Here is a 14,919-nt window from a genome sequence, read left to right as displayed (position 1 = left end):
CTGCAGGATTATTGGTTGCTGCCAACTTCTTGAAACAACATGAATACGGTTTCTCCAAGAAACCAGAAGAGAACAAACTAATGATGCCTTGAGTTCATTTTCACTCTGACTCTGTGGGTGCTTTTTTCTCGCCTGGATTGTGTTAGAAAAAACATTTAAACAAAAGCATTTCAATCCAAAGCAGATTAACAAAAAAAAAAAGTATTGTGTGTGCAATGCAGACAAATAGTCAACACTAATCTCATTTGTTTGTCACTACAGCCAGTGGCTGCAGTTAATTTGACAAAGACATATGAATGCTATTAATTACAAAATATAGCAGCTTTAAAATCTGACCTTTTGAACATGAGCAGTTTTCTTCAGACAGTAACAAATGATGTCTTGTTCATCGTAAATCCCAAACAGATAAGGCAGCTTCGCCGTCTGGGCCAGGTAGGATTGTCTGTCTGCAGTGAAGCGGAGTATGAGCTCTTATGTCAAAGCTTCATTAAGTCCCAGCCTGTAGTGATTGTTACCAGCTGTACTCTGCAATACAACAGTTATTGCTTCATGTGTACAGTGGACAGTGAGTTATATCCCCAGCCGATCTGATGAGTATTCCTGGATGGAAGACGAGAGGCTCCCAGTATGTCCTAGAAATCTGATGCCAGACAATATTCAATGTTTTTTGTGTCTTTTTTTTTTTTACTACTGATTGGGATGACATGACTCTAAATTCAATTGAGTTGAATTCACAGCATCACAGCAGGAATCCATACGTTTTGGCCTTGAAGTCAGTGAGTCGTGGTAACCCTTAAAATTAGCACAGAACAACAATCAGGTAATATTAGAAATATATTTCCTATATTTTGAACGCAGCACAGTGATGTTCTTTGATCATAAAACTTCAATTAGTTTTTGAAAGGGGGTTCTCTAAAGTAGTCATTATTTTCTCCTGCATTTGTCTAAAATTTCAGCCAAATTTAGAGAAATTCAGCGAACATGAACCACTTGGTCGGTGCCAAATGACTGTATTGAATTTATTCTTTCGCCAAACCACAACCTTCCTCTGAAAAAATACAGCTTTCACTCCCAAGGAGTGATAAGTGAGAGTGTTCACTCTGCATCCTTATTAATAACTTAAAAATATCTGATGTTTTCTTTTTCTGCTGTCTGTTTGGTGCGTTCCTTCAAGTAGATGTTTCCATAGGATCAGAATGAACTGTAACAAATAACTTTATTTTATTGTAATTATTTCCAAGGACAGAACATGATGATCGATCCGCCAATCAAGCCACCTTTTCTCCATCTTTTTAATAATCTTTCATGCTAAAAAGCACCCATCTGACTCAGCAGAACCTGATCCGTTAGATTACTGAACCGATTGGTCAGAAGACCTGAAAAGGTGCAAGAAGAGGGATTACCAAAACAATTTTTATTGGTCTGATATACACTTTTGGGATTCTCTGAGCTGTAAATTCCCCCAATAAACCAAAGCAAAATGTAGCCTGTTCAGAAATCTGATTGCCTTCTGCAGAACGCCATTTCATGTTGATTTAATAAAATCACACCTAGTCCTCAGTGGGACTCCCAAACTCTCGTGGTGGTTTGATCCCCACTCTCACCTTCCTTCCAATGCCAATAAACAGCCATCACATACCGATCAAAGAGAAGCGAAAGTGTTACTTTTGGCTCCCCGTTTCGTGCTTTGATGTATCGTTGCTGGACGACCTTGGTGGATAGACTAAATATGTAGACATCTGCACCTCACTTCAGCCTTGTTTTATGTTCTTTGCTAACATTATTCCTTTTCCAGCGTCGGCGCAGACAGCCGCCGAAGGTTAATGAAAATCGGCTGTCGAGCGTCATTGATTGCACGAACAGCCAATTGGAACCCCACTACTCCCAAAATTGATTTCATATAAAGCAACAGTGGCGCTGCTGCTTCTTCATTTCATTAAGCGTGCCAGGGATTCTGTCTTTTTTTCTTATTTAATCCATGACTTGTATTGAATGAAGGCGAGCCAGACAGGATGCCTTCGGATTCCAAAAGCATGTGGCTAACCGTGCAAATAATTCCAGTTTGCACCAAAAAGGGAGAAGCAGCAGAGGGAAGCGCAGAGTTAAGGAGAGCAGAAAAATAAAGCATGTGCCAGATGAATTAGTGAGGAATATATCATGGAAAATGACTTCTTTACAAAGCGAGGGTCATGTACCTGTGTAGGATTTTAAAAGCTTATATGAGTTATCATGCTCTCATTCCACTCTGTCAGTGCCTTATTATTTGGAGGATCGCTGACGCTTGGATTATGTTTCACTCTGTGTTCGGTTAGGCAACCTTCGGCTGCAGCCCTGCTGGGCTCGCTCATAACTGGAGGACTTTTAGGACTTCATAAGTTTTCCTGGGGAAAAGCCACAAGACTGATTTAGCTGTAATCTTATCCAATGTCTTTATAGAAGCCAGACCCGGAGCACTGTGAGCTGCACTGGCAGATATAATGTGCACCCTGGATATGACAGGCACCTCTTAAGTTACAGGGGTACGTCTTGAGGGATGAACCATTGTAGAGGCTGTGTCTGATTGGTAAGAGGGAAACAAGCTGTAAAAACACTTCACTTATACAAAGGTTAAGTGAAACAGTTGAAGGGCAGTGACGATTCGGATGCTTAAATGCCTTTCACTCGACCTAGAAAGTTGCCGGAAAATGCACAAAAAAAAGATATGTGCACCTCATTTGATCTTTGGAGTAGAGACAGAGGAGCTGCCTCTCGCTACATGACCTAGTATCGTTTAGCACAAAGAGAATAGCGGGGAGCTCAGACGAGGACTGTCAAAGTCGGATCAATTTATGCTGCTGAATTCTTCAAGGCGTCTGCTGAAAGCAGGAGGGACACTGTGGCATGCTTGTTTACAGCTGATGAAGGATAATTTCATATTCTGCGCGCAGTAGGAGTCACCTGATAGTAACTCAAAGTGCCGTTTGAGGAAAAAAATTGGGGCCACAATCGCAGCGGGGCTCTAATGACATATCAGTCTGCAGCAGCAGCGAGGCTACTCGTATACCTCGCGGCTGGATGGGTCAATTTAGATCACGTTCAGAGGATAAATTAATCAGGGAGCTTGGGGAGAGCATTTCAATTAAGGGAACCTGGATTTAATTGTCCTTGTCGTGGATTTTATGATCTTGCATTAATACTGTGTCGGAACACATTTTTTTTAAAACAGTTATACTTGTTTTGTTATGGAGAGACCAGTTCATTGAATACAAAGATACAAACTGGTTTCCTGTTTTAGGGCAGTTTGGATCACCAAAATTATTTAGACTTTCTAAATGAGGAAAGACGCGTTTTTGTAGAATGTTTTATTCACCTACGTTTCTCCAGGATTTGGTAGCATTGACTGATTTCTGTCAAATATTTTGTTTTTTTATGCAAGTTTTTCACAGTAGTTTGCTGTCATTTTGGCTCATTGCTCCTTGCAGAACTAGTGGAACTGGGTCAGGTTTATAAAGTGCCTTGCTCAGTGACACATTTTTATCTGTTTTCTTTGCGTCTGAGATCAGGATTTCTGAAAAACATCAACTTTGTTGAGTACAAGCGACCTTGTGTCTCGGTTCGTGTTGTGATTCAGTTTGTTGTCCATTTGGAAGATCAGATGAAAGAAGAAAGGAAAAGTGACAAATGAAAGGTTGTTTTGGTCTTTTTGTTCCAGGGTGTGTCAATATATTTTTCTTTTAGATGTAATTCCCAAATTCCTGCTGCTTCTTATTTGAATGCATGCATCTGTGCGCAATAAGTGTTTCATATCATGCAAACCGCCAGCAGAAATCCCACCTCGTCGCCTGGTATTTTCTACCAATGTATGAGAAGCGGCGCGTCGGCTTATCCCAAATGCAGATGTCAGAGCAGGCTTACTGCTTATCTGATCTGACATGTAACATGGCAGACGGATCTGGGCATGAGGCAGGAAATGAAAACGACTTTGGTCTCTTCTCTTCTACTCAGAGTATTCGCCGTTATCTTTGTTCCACGATGTGGTGAAGCTAGATGTTGGGTAACGTGGCTTTGCTTTTACTGGGGGTTTCGGATTGTGGCATTGGGCAATCCGATCTGACCACTTGGGGGACATTTAAATGTCAGAAAGGAATTGCCAAAAGTCCAAATTGTAAAAACAATTTTCCTCAGAGCAGTGAAAGATTAATCAGCTTTCGATGGCATATGAACTTGGCAGCTGTCCACTTCCAGTGTAGATGCAGGAAAAAGTTAATTAAGTAATCAGTGTGAAACTAAGCGAGGTCACAGGAGAGAAGCCTTAATTGAAGCTAACATTGAGGATTTTTTTTTTGAGAGAGAGAGAGAATAACAAGAGAAGATTTCTGAAGATAAAGAACTCTTTCACATTTTGTTACATTAAATTTCAATCTTGAATTTATCCTATTAGAATTTTAAGTGATTGAGCTAGTCTGTAATATTTGTGAAGTGGAAGGAAAAGGTAAAGTTTTTAGAAATTGTAATGCCACAGTTAGCTTATATTTATTGCAGTCCGTGAAGTTGTTTGATCTGAAACCTCACACTGTCAGGATGATGATTTACACCTGGTGAAACATAAATGCGATTTTTGAAGCTAAATTTAGAGCAACCCTGAAAGAAAGATTGTTGAAAGCTGCAAAAGACTTGAGACTAGAGATGAGACCAGGATGAAAACCCCAAACAAGCTGCTGGAGGTAAAGTTATGCTGCTGGTATATCACAGAAAGTCCCAATAAAAGTACAAAATGGTGGGATTTATACCTTTAGGAAGGCACTTTATGCCCACTTTCCTTCTGCAGAGTTGCCTCATTTCCCACATGGAAGGGGAAGATTATTGCCCCACTACCCCTGCTGGTCATTTTTGACCTGTAAAATGCTGACAGAACCACATGTTCCTGATCACAGACCATCGTCTGATGGCTGTGATTTGATGCAAACAACGTGTCAAACTCAAGATCTGAGAGAAGCGAGGATCGGGTGAGGCCGTCCAGCGGGTTTGGCTTGGCTCTGCAGAACAACGCCGTAAAGGAGATGTCGCTCAGCGCTGTGTTACACAACTTGATGGGAAGTCGGCGAAAACTAAAAGAGAGAGAGACTGAAATGAGGAGTAAATAGAGAGGCAGCCCTGATGAAGAGAGGAACGTAGGGGCTGGTTAGTGGCTGTAGATGTGAACTCCCAATGAACCCCACGCCCCCTTGCTCTGGCGGCCTCAACGGGACGAGGCATTCGCGTACAACTCTGAGAGGCTGACATCAAACCGACAGCAAGACATGATATCTTATTTTCCTGAGCTACGATGACACAAACTCATCTCTCTGCTTATTTTCTCATGGCTGTGGAGAGGCAAGCCCTGCATATGAGCAAACTGAGCAATCAGCTCCCAGATGTTCGTCAAGTTTCTGCACTTTTAATTCCCGCCGCTTCCAGATTGTTTTCTTGTCGGAAGATAAAGACGTCCCTCCTGTCAGAACTCCTCGTTTCTGATTGAGAGAAATCCTTGACCTTCGAGTCTCTTTAAATTAAACGGGGAGAAGACGACTGCATGTGCATGCAATTGTATCTGTCAATCCTTCCATGACTATAAGGCATGTGGACAAGCCTTCACAGTGCGTCTGGGACTCAGTGTGTGTGTGTTAGAGGCTGGAGGAGGAAGATTGCATTGCAGTTTGACATCGTTGCTGACAATATCATTTGCAGCCTAAAGAGATAAAGTTTATGGTTAAAATGTACATTACATCTAATATGTGTAGCGACTTAGAGGTGCACATTGTCTTTATCTCAAAACATCAGTGATGCTGATGTTATGCTGTGGACGTCGGTGGAGGACTTTTCTCATTTGGTCTCATGCTAATTTGAAGGCAAGCAGCATAACTGGTATCAAATTGTTCTGATCCGGTGCCAGTATGTCACCTCTAGGCAGCTGCGCCCCCGCGCTTTGCTGACAGGAGCTTCAACAATTAAAGCTGAACAAATAAATGGCTATCACATCCAGCAGGGAGGTGAAATTGGCCCACTTCAAGCATATCAATCAGGATAGATGTGTGTTTAGATAATAGAAGGTCCACCGCTGGGCACATTTCTGTCAGGTGTTGGAGAGCGGCGGCGCAGTTCTGCAATGAGATTCTTCACAATTGAAGATAAAGTGTCAATCCCATCATTCAATACTTAAAAAAACAACAAAAAACATTCCTTACCCTGACAAAAACTCGACTTCAAGCTTGTCTGCCACTCTACCACAGTGCATCTTTCATGTATGATAAAAAAAAATAAAGGTTTGCACATGCAGAGGTTGGTTTAAGCTGAATTAAACAACAATTTTTCAAATCCAATGTGAAATGGATTTATTTACTACTAATAAACAAACAAATATGAGGGAATGTTTAGACTAAGACTAGCAGCTATAATATTGCTAATTTACCTATTGCTATATCTACTTTTTTAAATCAAGTTTTCCACTTAAAGAACTTTAAGGCTAAAACTAAAGTCAATCTTTCAAAAGTTTTACTTTTATTACTTCAATATGCTTCTACAGAAAACTTTATAAACCGTTAATAGTTTCAGAAAATTATCATAAAATTATTACAGCTCAGTCTTGGAGAAGCCCATCATGTGTTGTAAGATCTTTTATTAATTATAAGATATTGTTTTAGTTACTCTAAATCTTAAATGATGAAGCGAAACAAGCTGGAGCACTTTTTGTTATTTTATTTTCCAATTGAGTTGAACTATACAAATATCAATAACCAATAAGAGTCATTTGGAAATATTAAATTTAAAACAACAGAAGTGGAAATATCTGTATTTTTTCACCATTCTGTTTGCTGGTTGCTACCAGGTTTTCACTGCTTTGGTCAAACTCCACAACAGGTCATGCTTTAACTCTAAAACTAAATCTTTTTCATATGTTGATATTTTATCCTGTTAAAAGTTGATCAACTATTTCCTTTGTGGCTCAAGAAAGCTGTTTGTCTTTGCGACTGTGAACAAGTACAGGTTAAATTAATTTCTGAAAACATTACCCACCATAACGGATGACGTCTGTCAAAGTTTGTTCTCCATCCGTCATAATTTGGTCCTGATTAAAGATCAGAATTTCTGGGAAACTTTTCGATTCAGGCCACCTGCTCAGATAGGAACACTTTGTGTTTACAAGCGTCCAGGTACAGTAGCATGCAAGCAAAGCCAGCTCTCAGTGCCAGCAGCTGCAGCAGCAGCAGCAGCAGCAGCAGCAGCAGCAGCAGCAGCATCTCTGAGTGTTTTATTTTTACTGCCACAACTGCACATTCCAAATACAGTCTCGGCTGAGCTGGAATGCGTGCAACGCTGGCCAGAAAACGCAGCCGAATTAGCATAAGTGCCATGTTCGATCCATCAGAGGTGAACTCAAATGGCTGCTGGTTCCACTCCCATCCCACTTTTGGCCTCGTTTGCGGAGCGAGTCATGAACTCGGAAAAGAAGGGAGAAAGGAGACGCAGCTTGTTTAAGTTGATATTTGCTCTCAGGGTAATTTGGAGCAGATTTTTTGGAATCGGTGAAAGGGCTTCGCCGTAATTCCCTTTCATGCTCATCTTCTATCTCTGAAGTCACCATGGGGCCTAAACAGCAGCATAAGGATGCCAGATGGATTACAGGGATTCCTGTTTTCTCTCCCTCGCTCCATCTCTTTCAGTCGCAACATGTTTTGTGTACAGGGATCCAGACGGCAGATGACAGAGGACCAAATCAAGCCGCCTCCTTCTCACTGTCATCCTTCTCTTTTCTCACCGTAACTTACTCTGACAACCAACTTTTTTTTTTTTTTTTTGAGCTTGTTGAACTGATTTCCTCTCCCACATCGTGACTTGCTGGAGCAGCTGCTTGGGCTTGTAGTTAATATTCAATCTTGTGTAGTTAATGAGAAATACGCTACTGCAATTCCTACCTGTTGATCTTTTCCACAGTTTATTATGGTGTCATTGTGTACTAAGCAATTTACTCCATTTATATTCTAAGGATGAACTAAGGATGTACCAATCCACTTTTTTTTCAGGGACATTCTTGCGATACCTGATCCAGAACTTTTGTCAATATCTGGACCGATACAGGTGTAAGTCTTGGTTCGGTTTATCGCTACAGGGAATATTCTTCCCCATGTTTTCTGTCGCCTATGTTTTGAATTTATAAGTTCTCATTTTACAATTTATTTAGCAAGAAGTTAAAGTACTAAATATGAACAGGCTTGTCTTTTTAGCAATTAGTCAGAAATCGTCTAAGGGGAGTTTATATATGAGCTGTCTTGCTTGAGATTATTCCAAGCAGTAACACACTCCCTACAATGACAGATGGGTGTAACTTGTTAAGTGTCATAATGGAAAATGAAAAATAATCCCCCTCCTAAAAAATTGCCAGGCTGTCCGGGTCAGAGTCATCTGCAAGGGATCCGTCCGACCGGATACGAGGATCCTCATAAATATCTCTCACCAGCTCATCAGCTGCACTGCTCTCCAGCCAAGATGAGCTGTGATGGACGCAGTAACACAGCGAGCCTTCACTTGTTTTATTTTAAACTAAAAGTAGTAGCTTGTCTGTGTGTATTGGACCAGAAAGTATTTTCAAATTTAACAAAATCAACCTTGGAGGTACAGCGGTGCCATTGCAGCCTCATGTTCGTGCTGAAACTGCAGGCTTAACCTTGGATATTCTTAAAGTGACAACCACCACGTACTTATGCCAAGGTCTGTTTGTTGGCGAAGTGTCTGCGGGGACAGACGTGAAATCCTTGTGTTGCATGCCATCTCTCTTGTCATGCTGCTTGTAAAACAATTACCCGCTGCTGTTTGTAGCTACACTTGTGACAAGTGTCAGGCCAATGAAATTACAGCTGCCGTTAGCTGCAACGCGCGTCGGGTCCAGCTATTTTTAGAGCAATTTGGTGCATAAATGTAGCAGTGTGAGGATTTAACCAAATAGCTGACTGGAGTAAAAGTTATGGAGCTTTGTTATGGTAATGGCAGCTTTTTGCCTCATCTGCCACCGTCTCACACCTCGCCGGTAGCTCAGCCTTGCCAGGTGGTTTGACTTTACAGCCACTTTTCCAATTGAAGCCTTAATACCGACACGCAGTCCCAGCTGGAACCCATTAGGTTCATGGCTGAGCCACTGGGGCCAAACTCATAACACCAGTTCAGTCAGCTGGTACAGGGCTGGGGGGCTGCAGTGGAGAGAAGGTCACTGCTTGTGTTTTCTAATCAAAACTGGATCTGAGTGAGACAAATTAGTTTGGATTAATGGCTTAATGCTGTTTGGCATAAAGTAGGGGGGGAAATACAAAAAGCTTACGTTAAGATTAGGGCTCATGCAGATTAAAGCTAGATATTAGCAAATGTTAGCATGTTGATTATACAACACCATCTGATCTTTAGCATGCATTCCACTAAATACACTCAGAAGTTATATTTTCTGAATTCCCAGGCAGAAATATTTAACTTTTGTCTCGTTGGCCCACAGCATATTCCATTAAGGATGTTTATTTTTGTTGAACAAATGTGAGATTGACATTTAGTCTAGATTTTAGAGTTCCTAATTGCGTTTTCTGAACCATTTGAAAGAAAGTTTGATGCAGTTTATTGTTTTTGTTAATTTCATTTTCTTTATTATTTATTATTTGGCTGTTATCCTCCTAAATGCACCGACTGAACAAATTAAAGTTGTTTTTACATGTTTGGGCAATTTATAGGAGCTATTTAAGTGTTATTTGTTTTTAATATTTGTTTATCTATTACAGTACATTTAGTCAAAAAAACACACATGCCAATCCATGTGGTGCATGTTTTTTTTTTTTTTACAGATATTTCATGGCAACCATTTGTCTTGATGAGGTTTTCTGTAGTTTTTGCTTATCATTAATCATATCAGTCACAAGCTTTGAATTGAAATAGCCTCATGCGACAAGGAAGCAGCAGCCGCTGAGTGCACATTAGTCTTAATTTTGGTCCTGATACGTCACCACAAGATGCAAAGCAGGATCTTCTTTCAGAATCAGAAATAAAATAAATGAAAACAGCATGTAATTTAGGAACACACTTTAATTTATATGTCTTTTTAGGATTATTTATCTCTGCTTTTAGTAAAAATGCTAAACAGTTTTACTTTGGAAGAACAAAATAGGAAATGAAGGTACAAATTTTCAACGGTGTGAAATAACTTTTCCAGAAAACTTTTTTAGTTTCTCCTGGTTGCTTCTGTCTTTTCTCTTCTTTGTGATTGTTGAAAGTAGGTTTACATTGTCCTGTAAGCTGCATGGGACAAGCTACACAAAATGTTTAGAACAAAAACAATCAATCTGTGTAAATTCAATCCAAGTAGAGCATTAATTTATGGGACAACAGGCAGAGGTTTCTCTAATGTTCCTTACAAAGAGGGCCACCTGGTCTCAATGTATGCATGATGTCTTAATGTATGACAAACATCTACTATGTATTCTCTACATCCAGTCCTGAGTTCCTTTAAAAAGTAAAGATCAAGGAGTTAGCAGATGGTGTCCAGGTCAGTCAGGGCACAACCTGGTCCCTCACTGCCTCTCTGCTGCGTGACGCCAACAAACACAGGCTGGCTTAGCCTTTGGCTGACCTGGACTTGGCATCTTGACCGCTCTTCCAGCATATGGTCCTCGTGTTCGCAGGTTGTAGACATATTTTCTGTTTTCCTGAGATGAAATTTATCTATATTGAACGTTTATGTGACGTGTTTTGCTGCTGGAGCCCTAAAACGATAGTTTTTTGTTGCAGATAATCGCATTCGAGGGCCACATTTGTGGTGAAACATCCTTTTGACATTTGTTGTCCTTATCTCTTTTATGAAACATTAATAGACAATACCTTAAAAAAGCAAAGTAGTCTAATTTTTCAGCAAATAATTGTTGATCCAAAATATAAATAGCGTCACTGCAATAAATGACAGAAAGCTTTTTTTGGGTTGTTTTTTTTTCTTACGCTTGTGCAACAAAAGTTGGACAGAGCTCGCTATTATTAGCAAACTGTAATCAGTGAAAACAGAAACATTATTAATACAAGAAAATAAAGAATCTTCTACCTAAATAAATAAGATTTTGTCTCTAAAAACCTGTTGGATTGACATGAATTGAATCACTCCGTTGCTCCGCTCTGTTGTCATTTGTTACATTTAAAGTAAATTACTCCAGATCTTAGTGAGGAATGCTTTTCTCCATGTTAAATAATTGACACTGGTATTGCATGGTCTGCTCTGCGTTTTGGGAGGTTGAGTCAGCTCCGAGGGTCTTTAAAGGTCCGTGGGGTCGGCGAAGGCTGAGCCAAAGCGAACAGAGAGACATCTGTCCGGGCCTGGAAGGATTTCACGCTTCTGGCCGTCCACATGATTTAGGCCCTCCAAGACTACCTGCTGCGCGGCGCTCCCCACGGGTTAACCTGACACAGATGGATCCCCACCCAGCTCTGAACACACACATGGAGAGCGTGCACGAATACGAGGGTCCAGAGGCAGATGCAGGTGCGGATTTTGCAGGAGCGCATTCTGAGCTGACACTCAGAGAGCCGCTAACATGATCGCACAGGCTGGATCTCACTGTCAACTCCTGCTAGTACAGCAGAAGGACAACACAGATGCACATTTTCCACAGACAGACAGACTGATGGATGATGATACCACACAGGCATTAATGGGAGTGTCCAAGTGAGCCAGGACGACTCTGGAGGAACTAAGCATGTTTTTTTCACCTTTACTAGGCCCACTTCCATCCATGTAGTTTATTTATTTAGTATTTTTTTACATTTCTGGATGGGAAAATTTAACTAAAAATCTCTACATTTAATTGCAGATCAAAATAAAATATTTGTAGCGTTTAATTCCCTTTTAAACTTTTATTAAAATCGGTTTAGCTGCATTTGAGGTAGGTGCACACTTCGCCCAATTTTATCTGCCTGATTTTCGAACAAGTCTTAAGTTCATCCAGATATATTTGCAAGTTATTTGGGTTTGAATTTACCTGAATTTTAATTGACAAATGTCACCCAGTGTATGTTTTTATTCCAGTTGATTGGAAAAGGGTAAAAATAAATGTTCCACAGTCCAGCTGTTTGCTTTGAAGAAAAGTTTAAACACTTTTTCAAACTTCTGGACGATTCAGTGGCCCAGAAAATATAATAAAATGTTTATTGTTCAAACCCCACATGAGTCTGGACAATATTCTGAAATATATATATTAACCTTTAACAGAAAAAGTTGTTTTTTTTTAAAACAAAATTGTAAAATATGTGATTTCAATTTAGAATCAAGCCCAGTTAACTTTGTGCAGGTTCTGAGTTGAAAAGTTGTGTAATTTACTAATCGATTTTTTCTCTTATCAGAGGAACCACTTTAACGTTTCAATCCAGTAATGTGGTTCTTTTTTGCCTTTTGTGTTTTTAAACATTTTTGCAACAAGTTCACTCCATAAAATTGTGCAGTGCTGTGTTAATAAAAGTCTCAAAGTAAGACTCAAACCTCTGAGTAAAACTGAGACACACATTGCACCATTTTTAATGGGTCAACTATTAAAATAGACCATTTTATCAGTTTCAATTTTAAGTTTTTAAGTTTTAAAACTGTATTTTTAATTATTAGTAATGTAATGTATAATCTTACTGTAAACATTTTCAGTGTTTTCTGGATTTTAGTGTTAAATAAAATAAAAAACGAACCTGTTAAAGGTTTAAATTTGATATAAAAGCAGGAAATGTTAAGAAAGTTACTAATTCTTACTTTGAATATAAACTAATTGAAGTTAACAAAACTTCTCAGAAAACCTCTTTAGTTGTTTTTGTGTTCATCTGAATGATGCACCACCCAGATAGTGAATAAAAGAATCCATTTTCCTTTAATATTGGGCTAAATGTTTCCGGTGGGCCCGTCGCGATTGTCCCAGTTGTCTCTCCTAATGTGCTGTAAACTCCCCGCTCCTCCAGAGTGGCAGGGATCAGCAACATCTGGCTAGGACATCAGGAAACGCCTCGCTTTCTCCCTTTAACACACACACAGAGGTACTGCAGTGTGCACTCCAGTGAGCCTGAGGCTTAGCAACATCTGGCTTCCCAGACTTTCCTGGAGGGAATCAACTTTTTTGTTGTTTTCCACAAACTGCTTCTCGTTTCAGATTTTGGTTCCTCTTGTACTTCGTACCCATTAATACCGACAAACCTGGTGTGGTGTAATTTTACCTGCCTCTTGAAGTTGGGGAAAAAGTGCAGAAACCAATAATTAAAGCCGTGTTTTTATTTCATGTGATCAAAACTTTCCATTTAGATGCTGTTCTGCCAGGGAAAAGCTCAAGCAATAAATTTCCCCTTCATCATACCTACCATTTTATGTATTTTTATTGTAAATATGACAGGATACAGTCATAAAATTATGCATACTTTCATTTCATTGCATAGTATTGTTGAAAACTCGTGTACTTTGAATTATAAAGTCTAATCAATTTTCAATACTAAAAATTAGGATCTCTGAAGAGATAAGCAACTTCCTGCTGGCAGAAATTGTTTTCTAGAGACATATACTATATCTTGATGCTCTACATTATGAGTTAATTATACAAATAAATCTAAATCATTAGTTTTTAAGTAAACTGTTTCCCTTGTGAGCAGGAATTGTTTCATGAAGTGTCCAAATCAAAGAAAACTAAGCAACCAAAACTCCAAAGAAATGACCAACACTCAGTAGACATGACTATAACAATTAGCACATCCTGCAAGTTTAGAATATATAGTAATAGAAATATTCTTTGTTGTCCTGCCATGGAAAAACTCAAGTGTAACAGCAGCAAGTTAAATGTGAGTGGAAGCATGTATAGTTAAGCTAAGGTTAAAAAATATAAAAACTATTTACAATGAAAATACTTTCCTGTGATTGAAAATAGCACCTAAAGAAAAGTACAGCTGAGTAGGTTAATTTAAAATCAGTGTATAGAAAACAGCAACAGATTAGTTAAAAGAAAGAAAAAATCTGCAGAAATGTCATTTGAATTGAGTAAAAACTACAAATAATATCTCAGAGATGTAAATACTTTGAGTTTGTTGAGAGCAGTGATGGTTATAAAGTCTAATAGTTTATGGAAGGAAGGATCTGTGATATCGCTCATATTTGCACGTATGATGCAGCTTGATGAGCTTCATACGTGGGATAATGGTTGCAAATTCATTTCCACATCCAAGCTTCAACTTTTGAGTCTTTCCTTTTAGGCTTTCCCCAAAACAAACCAAGCTCAATTAGCAGGTTTGTTTCTTTTTAAATATTGCATTTTTGGTTTTGGATGAAGATATTTTTGCGAATATTTTATGCTTACTAGAAACTGTCTGGAAACAACAAATTGTTCTTGAAAAACCCGTTGAGGGGAAATTCATCACAACTGCTTAACCGCTCCACTGGATAGATTAATAACATTCATTTGACTCTCATCATCCAACCATTACTCACTCCAAGCAATTCCAAAATCTATATTTTGTTGGTGAAACCTAACATGAATCCCACAGAAAATATTCTTTGACTCGTTCTCGTCAGCAGGAGGCTGAGACTCACAGAGCTCTCTTCCTTTTTGCATTGCTGTTTAATTCATGTGTTTAATCCCATTTGGACTCTGTGGGGCCTGTTTTGGTTTCTTTTGTGAAGCAAGTGAGCCAAATAAACTGTCGGAGCGAGCTGCTGTGTTGGTTTCCTCGGGGGGTGTGCGCCGCTCTCCCCTCAGCCCATCGGGGGCCTGCTTCTACGCACATTAGTGGTTAATTATTATCAGCCTGCAGCCGTAATGAGCTCTGCATCGACCTGTGGCTGTTATGTAGCAGTAATATTACTTAATGGAAAAACAATCACTCCACTCTTCCCATCGAGCGTTTAAAGGGTTTGGATAAATATCGGCTGAT

This window comes from Poeciliopsis prolifica, unplaced genomic scaffold (genome assembly GCF_027474105.1).
Source record: "Poeciliopsis prolifica strain line A6 unplaced genomic scaffold, Auburn_PproV2 SCAFFOLD055, whole genome shotgun sequence".
Taxonomy (NCBI): domain Eukaryota; kingdom Metazoa; phylum Chordata; class Actinopteri; order Cyprinodontiformes; family Poeciliidae; genus Poeciliopsis; species Poeciliopsis prolifica.
This window is presented reverse-complemented; position numbering follows the sequence as displayed.